The sequence below is a fragment of the Cavia porcellus genome, unplaced genomic scaffold (genome assembly GCF_034190915.1).
Source record: "Cavia porcellus strain 051 isolate PalLab524CR breed Dunkin Hartley unplaced genomic scaffold, mCavPor4.1 scaffold_23, whole genome shotgun sequence".
NCBI classification, from domain to species: Eukaryota; Metazoa; Chordata; class Mammalia; order Rodentia; family Caviidae; genus Cavia; species Cavia porcellus.
The window spans coordinates 37,004,299-37,019,533 of NW_026947506.1; positions in this window are offsets into that span (position 1 = coordinate 37,004,299).

Here is a 15,235-nt window from a genome sequence, read left to right on the forward strand (position 1 = left end):
TTTTCTCTAAGCTAACATGAAGAAATCCACCAGGAGAGGGTAGTTCTCTCATCCACAGAATTTGATCCGGATTTGAGAGCAGACAGATAACACAATCTCCTCTCAAAAAGCCCTTAGTACTGATGGGATTCTCCCCGCCCCCATCCTTCCTGCGCTTACTAAAAGGCTCTATAGAAAGTCTCTATGATTTCTTCCTTTGTATTTCTCATTAGGGCCAGAGAGGAACCCTATTGAGTTTCCCTGACATTATCTCGATCCACCTGATGCCTTGGTGTTTTGAAATGTCATATTGCTTCAGAGATAATATCAGCCCTGACTATGCCTGTCACAGAGCTGGGCTCGGAGCAAGTCAGTGTAAAGGGACTGCAGTATGAAGGGACCGCACTGTGGAGTAGACAGGTCAGGGCAAGGCCAGGGAAAGGCCCTTCTAGGACACCAAGAATGTGCAGGGCCACCAGAGCCACTCTTGCCCTCATCTACTTTGCTCTGATGGGTCCCGCATCTCCTTGGTTCAGAGATTCCAAGAGGAAAATAAACACAATTGGTCTCAGAGATAATTTCATACCAAACTTGCAATTCCAGAAGCTGATAAGGGCCAAACAATTTATAGATGCATGAATCCACTTAACACAACAGGGGGTGTAAACTAGCCCTCTCAAAGTAATTCAACTTTAAATCACTTCATATCCCCTGCCCTACCCCAGTGCAGCTCGCTAGACAAAACGTATTTGTATACATCAACTGGCCCTCACACCACCGACATATAAATCTTAATCTAGTCTGTATCCTCATTTCATAGCTAGAGAACCCATCCTTAGATGAAAAGGGACTTGTTTCTGGGGCAGAACTAGAATCCAGGTTACCTAAATTTCCTTCTATTACTAGTAACTCTATAAAGCTTATGTGATTATTTGTTGGGAACAAAAAATGAAATTTCAAGACTTCTAAGTCTCAAATACAAGTGGATGGCTTCTGTGGCTAGCTCTAGATCCATAATCTGGAGATTAAGCTACTCCTGTTACAAGTTAGGATTTTTTGGCTTCCTTATCTGTAGAATGGGACCTTGTTACTGTTTGGATCTGGAATGTCCCCCAAAGGTTCATGTGTTGAAGACTTGCTCAAATGCAAGAATTTTGGGAAATGACTGGATCAGGAAGCCTCCCTCCTCTTCAATGGATTAATCCACTGAAAGGTTCATAATGTGATGACATTATTGGGAAGCAAGTGAAAACATCAGGAAATGGGGCTTACTTAGAAGAGTGGATAACTAGGGGTGTACCTTTAAAGGGAATATTTTGTTTGTGAATACTTCTTATTTCTCTTGGCTTCCCAGCCACCATAAGGTGAGCCGCTCTATTCCTCCATGCCCTATCACTATGATGATTCTGCCTTATTACAGAACCAGAAGCCATGGACTGAGACCTCTGAAACCATGATCTGAAATAAATCTTTCCTCCTTTAACTGAATTCCTCAGGCGTTGTACCACTCTGATGGAAAGCTGACTAACGCAAGGCTCTAAAATGTGAGTGTTATGAAGATGAAATGTGTTTATGATAGAAAGCCCTTGGAAGAGTGTCTGATGCACACTGAGTTCTTGTGAAGGGTTTTCATTGTGTTGTTGTATTGGTATTATTATACGACATGGCTTAAAATAACACTGGAAAAATAAAAACATTACTCAGAAGCCTAATAGCAAATGACTAAAATCGAGCTTTGTATGTGATTCACACTATATACCAAGGGAAATTACAAGAAGAGAAATTATACAGCCCAGCCAGAAAAACTGAATCATGAAAACCAAGCAGTAATGCTATCCAAGGTAAATCTTTTCATCAGCCAGGGTGCTAAGAATTAAGCAAATTTGTTCTCAAGAAAAATATGGCAGACAGCTTTCTCCAAAAAAGAAAAATTGAACAATCTGCTTACTAAAAAGTCTTATGAAAGAAAATTTTCCTTCAGAAATACTTCATATTCAAAAGTCATTGTGAGCCAGAAAAATAGATGGGGGCATTTTTCCTCAAGTAACTGAGATAAAAGTATCTGTAAATTAAAAACTTTCCAAAATAGAAAGCAGATCATTTCATAATTTTATGCTATTAAAATAAATAAAACCTCACATGGGGTGTGATAGAAACTACAGTGAATATTTAAATTTTAAAACAAAGCATTACAGCAGAAGATGCTGTGCCAATAGTCCCCTCAAGATAGTCCTGCTCTCTGAGCACACTCACTTATCATAGTTGCCATTTTCTAAAGCAGTCTGGACGTTCTCGTCCATGGATGTCTTGGGTTGTGCTGTCACGACTGCCTCAGTGTCCTGAATCAACTCAAAATGGTTATCTTTCATGGTCATTTTGACTTTGGCAAAGAGTCACAAGTCTCATGCCAGAACCAGTGAATAAAGTGGATGCAGAAACACTGGAATATTTTTACAAGATTATGTTCCTGTTGGACGGCACTCAGCAGTAGCATTCACCAATTTTTTATCACAATTTATAGACCCTCAGGAAAAGGTCTTCCAGAACAGAAAATGGCAAGAATGATGGCATAAATGTGCTCAAAGCAAGGGAGATTTAAAAGTTTTATTTTGAGGGGTACTAATGGCAATGTGTCTTTTATCATAACACATTTTTAAAATATAAACTCTCACTGCAGTTTTTGATCACATCTCACAGGTACTTAAACACTTGTCTTCTGTTGGGTTTCTGCGTGCGGGAAGTTTGCTGGGAAGGCCCACTTTGGAGCCTTTGATCCTTGCTTTCACATCAGTCTCAGTGGTTCTAACATTTCTACTTTATTTCATGTGTGTTCCTTTTTTCTACAAACTCCCATTCCGGTAGCATGTCCCATATTCTCCAAGAGTCCTTGCCAGGGTGTGCAATGTAATAGTCGTAAGAGAGTGTCTTCACATTAACAACCTTTCCAAAATTCAATTTCATGCCCTTTTCCTTGGTCCAACATTCCAGCTCTTAGCTGCAGGCACTCTAATTCCTTAGCACTCTCCAGCTAGGCATGCTATGGTTTCACCCTTAACATTAGGCTGGTGCCAGGGAGCAGGTAGAGGCAAATCCTGACGGGAGCACACATCATCTTAAAGAGTGCAAGCTTCTGCATGGTCCTCAAGCACCCCCAAAGGGAGCAGTGGACCACTACTGCAGGGCCAGGGGGTCAGAAGGACTTGTTCAGGTGACCCATGTTAATCCTTGGGATCCTACTCCTCCCTACTCAGGCTGTGAGCTGATGCAGGCTGCACTGCACCCCATGTCCAGCAATGGGGATCCTCTAACAATGAGGGCCTGGGCCTGACTTTTCCTGTCTTCTGCCTGCAGGAATAAGAGTCTTCATTTGCTGTGGATCAAACTTTCTGAATTTTACATGTTGGCTTTTATGGTCTTCCCCCAAGGCATCAATGGTCTGCTCATTAAAAAGCAACCTATTTCACTGGGATCATTCATTTCATTATCATATTACTTGGGGCCCTTAACCTCTCAAATACCAGAGAGACTAAAGAGAGGTTGCTAGAGAAAATAGACAGAGGTTAGGTATGAGTACCAAAGTATAGCTAGATAAAAGTGCTAAATTCTAGCATTCTGCAGTACTATAGATCAACCATCATTACAGTTCACTATACAACTCAAGATAACTAGAGACATGTTTGAAGATTTCTAATTCTACTCTAGTTTGATCATTATACATTATAAGTGCATGTATTTAAATTATCACACTGTACCCAATAAATACTTACATTTATGTGTCACATTAGACAAAAAATTATATAGGTTATTCTGATTGGGGGGAAAATGCCAGGCACTTGCTAGAACAGCCCCTTGGCCACCATATCCTGTTACCAGCTGCGAAGATTCACCCTTGCATTGCACTAGCACACCAGATAACTACAGCTTCACCTGCACCAAAACAAACTCCCTGGTGGGGGCTTGGAGGCTCAGATCCCACTCTGTTGTTTTTATGAGATGGGTCCTCACAACATAGCTCAGATAGGCCTCCAGCTTATTATGTTATTATGTAGACAAGGCTGGCTTCATGATCCTCCTGCCTCAGCCTCCTGAAGGTTGGAATTACAGGCATGTGCCACTATGCCTGGATCAGATCTCACTTTTAAGCCAGCTTCCTTACACCATTTCTGATCCCAACATTTTGGCTCCATTTCCCCAGTAACAGGTTTTTTTTTTAATTTTAAAGAGGGTAAAGTTAAACACAACAAAACAGAACATAAGAAAGCAATGTAAGAGACGTAAATTTCAAAGCAAGACAATCAGAGATCTTTACTATCTATCGTATTATTTCTTGTTTTCTTCTAAACAGTTGTCCATATCTTCACATACAGAGAATTCACATGAAACAACATAGAATAGAACTGATCTGAACAAGATGAGAAAGGTGTTTTAGGTCTTCAAGATCAGACAATAGGGAAGTCAACAATGCCTGTATAGTGTCTCTCGTTCTCTTCAAAATAGCTATCCATACCTTCATGTATGTTGAAATTAAACAAAACTGAACGGGCTAAAATCAGTGATTTTAGTAACAGGCTTTGAGTCTGTAAATTGCAGGCCAGAAGTTTACTGAGCATCCCTAAAGATCCACACCAGAGTAGGAGTATAGGAAGCAGCTAAACTGTAGGCAGTCAGAGCCCCAGCTGTCACAGACTCCACAGGAGCCCTGGAGCTGTGTGGCTCTAAACTGTCCTGCTCTGGGATGATGGAGCCTCAGTCTTGCTTCTACCCCATGGCCCCGTCATTGGATGTGGCCACCCTGGTAAGGCGGAGTGCCTTAGAGTGAGGGCAGTCCCAGAAAGGAACTGAGCACAGCTACCTCTTTGGACAGCAGACACTGGGTCATCTCCCTCCACCCTGTGTCCTTCACATGGTAGATGGTGACCTTTACAAAATGCAAATCTGATCATATGAGCACCTGCTTCCCTGAAATTCGTTCACAGCTTCGCAGTGCCCTCAGAATCAAGTGCAGGTGCATTTGCATGGTCCACGAGGCTTTGCAATGATGGACCTCTGCTGATCTTTGCAGCCTCGGTTTTTGACATTTCTTTTGAATGTTTTGCTTCAAAAAGCAGAACAGTTTTTTGAAGCAGAACATTCATGACTGTACCAGATGTATGTATGTGTGTATGTGTGTGTGTGTGTGTGTGTGTGTGTGTGTGTGTGTAACTCTCTGCCTTCACCTATTCCTTACCCATAATTCTTCCTGAAGCACCTTTGACCTGCTAACTGTCCCCTTACTTTCTATTTCTTGCTTTCTTCTAGAAGACTTATTCTCTAAAAGAATATGATGGTGTGTCTTTTTGTGCATCTTATATTTCCTGCATTTCTCCTACAACCAGATTGCTCATCCTGTGCTTAAATTCTTGTTCAGCCTCCCCCTCCCTAACTAAACTGCAAGTGTTGGGGGGACAATGGCCATGCTTGTTTCACTGTTCCTGGCTCCAGTCCTCCTAAACAGAGGAGTAAATGAATACAAGAGGCAGCAGGGCATTTAGCAGAGAGAAAAGACATATAAGTCACTAAAGGTAATTACAGTTTGCCCCAACAGGCACAGAGAGAGCCTGGAATTCCCAGCTTCAGTGGAGATTCTCTCTGAGAAAGATGATTATATTAACAAGCACAAGATGGGATTTAGTATCCACTTTTACAGGAGTGTTCAGTGTATTTCTGGATGCTGGAACTGGGGAGGGGTGCAGAATGGAGGAATCTTAAAAAGACCAATGAAATAAAGGAGTTGTGATTTCTGCAGGAGCAATTAAGACAGTTATTATCCCAGCTTTGAAAGTTTGGGACAAAGGACACAAGGTGGGAGTCTGTAAAATGATGCAGGATATGAGCAGAGACTCAAGTATGAGGCCTGGGATGGAGATATTCCTGATACCTAGATAGAGAATAAGGATTCTGCGATACAGCAGGAGAAAGGGAGGCACAGATTGGCTCACCCACCAATTTGAGAAAGCAAAGACAGTCACATCTCCACCTTGTCCCTCCAAAACAGTACAGGGACCACTAGACAGAGGGGCTTGCTGGTTTTTTGCTGAGGTAACCATCGTAAGAGACCCCATTCAGCCTGGGTTGCATCTACAGTGAGCATGTACCCGATGTGTGCTGAAAGGGTCCTTCAGACACTGAAAAGACATAATTTAACAAAACACCTTGGCATGCAGGGAAGAAAAGACAGTAACTCAGTGGAGTTTGGGAGGACACTGAACTCCCTCTGAATATAACATAACCTCTCCTCCAACAACCATCTATCATTTCAAGGAATAAAAAGTTATTTTTCTGTGCCCCAGTTTCTTCCTCTATAAAATTGAATTGTTATAAGGATTAAATACCGTCCTGTATGCCTACAGTAATTCTTGGCACACAGTAAGTATTTAATGAAGATCTGGTATTATCATTATTATTTTAGAAGAAGCAACATGGTATTATGCAAAAGATGTGTCATTTATAATCAAGAAATATGATTTTGAGTGCTGGCACCAAAACTTACTAATTATGCAAACTTGGCCAGCTGTTTTACCCTGTTGGCATATTAATCTCTAAGAAAGAAAATGATAAAATATAGGGCTTCATGAATAGCAAATGACAAAGCTGCTATGAAAATTCTGCATACGTTGTAGAAAAGCTGTGTGTGTGTGTGTGTGTGTGTGTGTGTGTGTGTGTGTCCCTTTTAGCAGTTTATACAATGCGTCTGTGTCCTATAAAAATGATCACATCATCGCTTCTTGGCCTTTTAACTAAGATCAAGTGTAAGAATAATCACATGACACTGGTGGTGATGCCTTGGGGTTGTTTTCTGAGAGGGGAATGAGAGGATGGTGAAGATGACAAACTTAAATGAATAAGCCCATGCACCGACGCCAAGAAGTAGCATCCCTGTCTCTCTGTGGAGTTAAAATGTAGAAATCAGTGAAAAGAACAGGGATCCTACTACTTTTGCCTATCAGTATTGACAGCTTCTCTGGTCTAATGGACCCCCAACCTCAAGAATAGCAACTCTGCCCCGCCATAACCATCCTAGTCAGTGCAGATTCCTTTTTTCATGATGGTATCAGATGCTGAGCCAACAGAAAGCTCCAAGATGTCACTCTTATTTGAGGTGTTTTTGCTAGTTATGTTTTGCTCCTCTCCAAAACACTCACATGGAAATTCGATTCCCAATTAATTGGTTTTGAGAAGTAGAGAGATACTTAGGAGATAATTAGGTCATGGGGGCTGCACCCTCATGAAAGGATTAATACTTTCTCAAGAGAATAGGTCTCTTGAGACTGGATAGGTCTCTTGGGAGTGACTTGGGTCTCTAGGAACTAGATTAGTTATTACTGGAAAGGGTTTTTTTAAAAAGCAGTTATTTAGGGCATTTTTCTCTTATACATGTACCTCCTGATATCTCTCATGTGTATTTCTATCACGTGATGCCATCTGCCGTAAGAGCCTTACAGAAATTAAGCAGATGTTGGTGCCAAGCTCTTGGACCTCCAGAACTGTAAACTAATTGAACTTCTTTCCTTCATAATTTTCCTAGTCTTAGGTATTTTGTTATAGAAGTACAAAATGAACTTAGATAGCAATATAAAATGGATGTCTCTCAATAACAGACATTTGTGTCTGAATTATCTCCACAGGACTAACCAAATATTTTACTTGAAACATTTTCTGTGTTGCAATGTAGTCAAGGACAAACTCCAAAAGCATGAATTGTGATTAATGTATAGACTTCTCTTCTAAACCTCATGCCTCTCTGCCCTCTCTTAATATATAAACCTGATACAGACAAATCATATCTATGAACTATAAGCTTGAATCTCTTCCAGATACCATAAGTATGATGTTAACAATGAGAAGCAGATAAGAGATGGCTTTCAAACCTTGAAGCTGCATTTTGGAAATAGTTACAGATAGAGATATAAGCTATTAAGCCTTTTCCCAAAAGAACATGAGCAGAATGAAAAATCTACCTCTGTGTGGATGAAAGAAAAATAAGAGGGCTTTATTTTTTTTGACAGAATATTCCACATAATAAAGGACAAACTGAACTCTGAAAATGTCCAAATCTTTGACATTTATAAGCCACCAAATTTATCATTTATATCACCTTATTAGACCTCGTTTTTATTGCTATCACTAATAATAGTAACATAATTACAATTTGTGATTGCAACTCTGTACCACATACCATGCCATCACTTAAACAGACAGTATTTCACCTTATCTTCAAAGCAATCCAATGAGAAAACATTAACTGCTCCATCTTGCAGAAGATGACATTGAGTTTCAGTGGTCAACACATACTTTTTAAAACTTCAGCCTGAATTTTAAAAACTCTATGCAATATTGCTGTTGGCTGTGGGTTTTCATTTTCTTGACTGTATTTATAATTTTTCACATTTATTTACTTATGGGGAAACTCTGGTGTGTTAGTCAGATTTCTGTTGCTATAGCAAACACCTGGGATAATCAAGTTGTAAAGAGAAATTATTCATTTTGGTTCACAGTTTTGGAGGTTTGAGCCCATGATCAGTTGGCCCAACTGCTTTGGGACCTTGAGAAGGCAACAGCCATGGTGGAAGCACACAGCAGAGGAAGCCATTCACTTCCTAATGGGGAAGAATAGGAAGAGGGGCTGGGATTCTACTATTCCTCTTGAGGGCACACCCCCAAAAGCTAAAAGACCTTCCACTGGGCCCCACTGTTTACCAAGTTTCCACCACCTCACAATAACACCAAACCAGGGACTAAGTTTTGGCCTTTGGAGGGTGTTCCACATTCAAATACAGCAAATCAGGTACATGGAAACCAACAGAAAACACTAAGGTAGATATAGACTGCCTGACTAGGCTTCCTGGTTAGCAGGTTTCTGCCAGTTACATGTAGTATAATGTAAAGACCATTCATGCTTGGGGGTGGTTGTTTTATGGTGCTGGGGATTGAATTTACTACCTCGTGCTTGCCAGGCAGGCACTTATACTGCTGTGCTAAACCCCCAGCCCCATTCATGCTTTTACCATAACAAAAAAGATGTCACAGACTTTCAAGATAACATTTGTGTATCCCTCATTCACTTGGGCATTAGTCAGCAGACTTCAACCATTTTTTTATCCTAATGCTAGATAGAATTCTTGGATCACAATGATTTTTTTCCTTAGAATTTTAAAAGCATTAGTTTACTGCTTATAGAGTAAAATGTTGCTGCTCAAAAGTATGATGTCATTCTAACACCCAATTCTATGTATGTGAACTATTTTCGTGGAAAGTTTCCTGTCAGGGATTTTTGTCTCCAGTATTCTGAAATAACATGACTACAGGTCTTATTGTAGGATTCTTCTGCACTGGGTTCTTGTAGCTCCCTTAAAGTACACAAGTCTTTTCTCTTTGGAGATATTTCAAAATAGCTTTATTAAGATACAACTTACATATCTCAAAATTCACTCTTTTAAAGTATACAAGTCAATGGTTTTTAGTATACAGTCATGAGTTGCTCAACAGCTATGCTCTGAGAAATGCATCCTGATTTCTCCCCTGTACAAACATCATTGAGGGTCCTTAAACAAACCAAGTGACATTTATGAGATCACTAGAATATATAATTTTCTGAGATTATATATTCTCTCATACATGTGGTCATTGACTAAAATGTCCTTATGCAGTGTATAACTGTATTTACAATTGTGTGACTATCACCATAATCTAATTTTTGGAACATCTCCATCACCCCCCAAACAAACCTTGTACCTATCTGCAGTCATTCCCTCTAAGCAACCACCAGTCCATGTTAAGGGCTTGTTCTTTAGAATTATTACTTTAATAATCTTCTCCCCTTTTTCTTTGTTCTTTCTAGAATAACCATTATCCAAGTATTAGATCCTCTGACAAATGTTTTAAATCCTGCATCTTTTCTCTGGTATTTCCATCTCTCTCCCTTTATTCTGCTTTAAAGATTTTTTCAACTTAATTGCCAAATATTTTATTGAAAATTTTACTTCTGTCACAATATTTTCAATTTACAGGAATTCTTTTCTTTTTCTTTGACTGGTCTTTTTGTAACCTGTTCATTTTTTGTGGATGTAATATCTTCTTTTATCTCACCAAAGATATGGTTTTCTTGAAGTTTTTTCTGCCTCTTGCATTACTTACTTTGAGTTTTTCCTTTCTTCTGTTTGTTTTATTCTTTGACTTTCATAGTAGAGCTTCTGAATATTTGGTGGTGTTTGACAGTTCACTTCTACTTGGAGGGGGCACAATGGCACCCTGACTTGTGACCTTACCAAGGAGAAGTCATTGTCAGTCTTGCTATTTTTTTCATCCCTGGAGAACTTTGAAGCCCACACAAGTGCTGGAGTGGGGGTTAGAGATCCTGGAGCACCTGAATTAATGTTTTTGGAATCCTGCCCTGACTGAAATATCATGCAGTACATAACAGTTTTTACAATTATATAAACACCACTATAATCTAATATTTTTGAAATCTTCCCCAGTGTTTCTACCCTTGGAGGATGGAGAACCTCAGGGTAGGAAGGCTGGATGTTCTGCTTCGCTGGAGTATCAACTCTCAAACATATGATGGTTGCTCCTCAGACTTAGCCAATTCCATAGAAGAGACTGTTTAAATCTCACTTCAGGGATAGGTGTTAAGCTGCCACAGTTTTAGGATCCTCCTTGGAGAGGAGCCAAAGGTCTCTCCAGTCAGTAGAGAGGTATGGCATGTAGGTATTTACATAATCCTTGCTCTTTGTAGAGAAGCTGCCTTGTGTGCCCATGTCTGGAATTATGGTGCAACTCTCTAGCCCAGTGGTTCAGCATTAGCATCAGCAGCACCTGGGAATGTGTTAGAAATGCAAATTCCCAGGCCCCACTTAGGCCCTGCTGCATCAGCCCTGGGGGGGGGGGGTCCCAGCCATGGTATCGGAACAGGATTTGGGTGCTTGTTCACATCTGACAACTTTTCCACTTGTCTTCTATTGTGTAGAGGAGAGAGCAGTCACCTGGTTCAGGGAGGAGAATGGGATTTGAGGGTCTAAGAGGGTTTTTTGGCAACATTTCAGCCAGAATTTGTGTTTTCAGAATCACACGAACACTGCCACTTATAGAAGTACCTAGGCTGCAATTCCTCAGTCCGAGATTTCACATCAGGAAAGCAGAGGTTTGGATCTATCTCTAACATCCAAATTTTATTTCTCAGTACTCCTCAGACAATATCTGTTCTTCCAGTTCCAAGATTTTATTGTTCTAAGATTTTATTGTTATCTTCTTTTTGAGGTTCTCATTATCCTTGTTACTCATGTCCCTTTTAGTCCCTCTGCTATCATTTAAAGTGAGCCTGCGGGAGGGTATTCAGTCCACCAGGTTTTATTGAAGTTTCATGCTATAGATTAAGCAAATGGAGAACATGGCAGGTAAGAAATATACGCAAAATATCTATAGAATTTATCTAGAGAATATCTAGATAACAAAGGAAAAAAGGAAAAAGAACAAGACCATGACATATGAATTCATTATTTGTGTATGCTTGTACATGTATTTTAATACACAGAATGGAAGGATATACTCCTGGCTGTTAATCTTATTTATCTTAGGGTAAGTAACCTTAGGTCTCAGAAGAGTTGTGTTAGACTGAGTTGGGGGCGGGGAATGAATGCTACCATTTTTTAAAGCTATATACCTCTGATTTGGATTATTATAAAGAGCAAGAATTATTTGTGTAATTAGAAGTATTGCAGATTTGTGTGCTTTATACAAACTAAATTCATGCTTTATTCAAACTGAATGACCTGCTCAGAGGAGGCAGGCCTGGGCTTCAGACAAGAAATACTGTATCCCTAACTGCCAGATGTCTCAGATGTAGGCTGGACCTAATAAACCCAGCAACACCTAAATGCTCAAGTGACTTCTGTACTTCAGCTGTTTTTCTTTTTATCTGGTATAATATAAAGAAGAGGGTCTCAGGCCTGGTTTTTCTGTAAACTCACCTAGCATACTTAACATCTAAAGCAACAACAACAAAGTCTCCTTGTCCCCAGACTTGGACTAGTTAAATCTACAAGTGATTCTAATATTTAAACAGAGTGGACATTAACTTCTGTGCTTTCATTGTTGTTGTTGTTAAGTGTCTCCCTACACTGTTCAGGTTGGCCTTGAATGTATGTAGCTCAGACACACCTAAAACTTGTGGCAATCCTCCTAGCTCTGCCTCGAGTGCTGGGATTATAGGGGTGCGCCACCATGCCCAGCTTGTAGATGTGCTTTTAATCAATTTTTGAAAATCAGTTAAACCAGGTCTCTAGTGGCACTCAGATCTTACAAATATGTTGCTTTACTCAGTTTTAAAATTCCTCAGCTAGGGCCAGGGATATAGCTCAGCAGCATGGTGCCTGCCTGGTAAGTACAAATTCATGAGTTTGATTCCTGGTACCCCACACCAAAAAAAAGCAAGCCGATAAAATTCCTCAACTTTATGGCTTTACATAGTACAGTATCATGAAACCTTTTAGTCAGAGTCTTAAAATTTAGGTAGCTTTGGCTTTTCTGAAACTACAATGATTTGCTGAGCAGTACTATGTATCTCACAGCATTTCCAAGTTAAGATACTCCCTCAGGAGCCTTAGACATTATACAAGTTTTCATTTTTCAAATGAAGAAATGTCACCCAGAGGGATTCATCCATAGATCTCCTGCTTTGGGGGTAGGTGAGGGAGAAAGACAGAAAGATAGTATGTGGGTGTGTAAGAGACAGACAGAAGGACAGAAACAGAAGCAGAAGCAAGGAGGATGAGGGGAAGAGGGAAAAAGAAGCAACAGAAAGGTGGGAGAGAAGGGAGGGACAAAGGGAGGAAAAGTGTTGTGAAAGATCTGCATTACTTTATAGGTTTATATAACCGTTTTATTCTATGTTATGTGAACATCTTTAAAGGTCAGTTTTGCTTACCCTTGAAAAATATCAGTGAAGGTCTGTCTTAGTTATTTTTTTCTCTCTCATTGCTGAGACAAAATACCTGATTCCCAAAATTAAGTAAAAATTTAGCTCACAATTTGTAGAGGTTTCAGTTCATAACCAGCTGGCTCCAAGGCAGGGTGGCGTGGCTGACCAACAATTCATGGCAACAGAAGACAGCAAAAGCAACAGCAAAAAGAGCAAGGCTCTTTCCTTCCCTTATATTGTATACAGTCTGCCAGCCCCAGGGCAAGGGTAGCACTCACTCTCATAATCCCAGCACTGGACCATGGATCAATCAAAAACTCTACAAGTTTGCCCCCATGACTGCATGAGGCTTTGAGGGGCCATCCATACCTAAACCACAACAAGGGCCAAATGAATTGGTGAAAACTGCTCATCTATTTTTTCTTTTGGATTTGTATTAAGTCTTGGTCTTGGCCTTTTGCATAAAGCAAAGAATGATTGTTTTAAAAAATTTTCTATATCCTTACCCAATGTGCTTCTTTAAGAAGTAGTGTTTTCACATTTGCAGTTATTGGAAGTATTGTTTCTGGAAGAAACTCTTTTGGCTTAGCCTGAAATATCCCAGAACAAACAGTGTGTTGTATGAACAAGGCCTTAGAACATGAACAAGCTTACATGTCTGAGAGCCACAGATAGTTTGACTACTGTGTTTTTCTTATTGAGTCAAAGTGAGTAAAAGACAAGATGGTTCAGAGCAGAAAATAGGTTACTCATGTCATTATCCAGGATTGAAAGTTCAGCAAGGAAGAAGGAAAGTAAAACTTACTTGACAAAAATTTCCTCTTGGGTTTTCTTGTAATAAAATGACATTTCCATAGCAATTCATTATGAATATTATTTTATGTGTACAGTATCTCAATATTCTCAACTGACTTAAATCTGGTAATTATTTCAAATGACTTGCAAGGTTTCCTCCAGCTTACTTAGTAAAAACATTTTTGGTTCTCCGTAAATTTTTTTGAGAGGAAAGCAAAAGAAAGGATTATAATGTCATACCTTCCGTGCTCTTAGAATCTCATCTTCTCCCTTTCTCCTTTCTTAGTGCTCCTAGTTTAAACAATTTGAGCTCAACAGCATTAGAGAACTAGGTGATTTGTACTAATCCTCTCACTGAAAACTACAAAACCACATTTTTAAAAATTCCTTAAAACTATGCAAAGGCCTAACAAGATAGTAATAAATTACAATAGAAATAAAGTGACTACTTAAGCCACACTGACCTAATCAAGGGAATTGATTTTTTTTATTGACTTAAATCCTTAGAGATGGTTGTGTTCCAGTGACTAGAAAATTCATGACATAATTCCTCTTTATTCAGTGGATGAGATCATGACATAAAGAACAAGGTTCATTTCCACAATGAATTCTTTACTTAATATTAGTTGTGTCCAAGGATTAGAATGTTCCATCTGAAATAAAATAGCTGTCATGACAGGACTCAAGCTGAGCTTTTAGATCATTAAACTACATGACATGATTTCCAACATCTTATTTAACATCCAGAATTTGTAAAACCATATATCTACCTTTCCACGGGTACCAGAAAAGATGTGACATCTTGCTGGGCAGGACTTCTTTCTCATCCTTTCACTTATGTTCTTGGTCTCTTTTCATTCTTTGCACAGTAAGGTATATTGTGAAATTGAGTTTCAATATCATTCTTTTCCAATCCATCAGCTCAGACACTAATCACAGAGTAGGTCAATGTGCTAGCTTTTGTCAAAGCCATTTTAGTTTCAGATTTGTCAAAACAGTCTTCTGAAAGCATGTGCTTACAAAGATGTTTGATGGTGACTCCACCAAACTTCAGTAGGGTCACTCTTAATTTGAGCCAAGAGGTTAAACAAGTCCTTTATATCTCCAAATTATCAGTATCAACTCACAAATTTGAGGGGACCATAGAAATAACTTTTGTTCAACCTTCATCAGTCTAAAGATTCCTCAAGCATTACATTTAAGAGAAATGTAGCTATAGAATTATGGTAACCATGGCATAAGCAACGCTGAAGGTAAATGAATGCTCTGACTCTTTGCTTTGTATTTTCAAGATTCCATTAGGAGTGTTTGTGAGTACGTATGTGTATCTCTGTGACAGAGGTTCCATTACAGATGTTAACTGCAATGATAAAAGCTGAGGCTTTCTCTGGGAAGAGACTTTTAAAAACTACTCTGTTTGAGGCTCACTTCCCTCAAAGGATGCTTTTTTAAAAGTATTTTTATTCTCTAGGTGATGTCATTACCCATTCTCTAATTTCTCAAAAG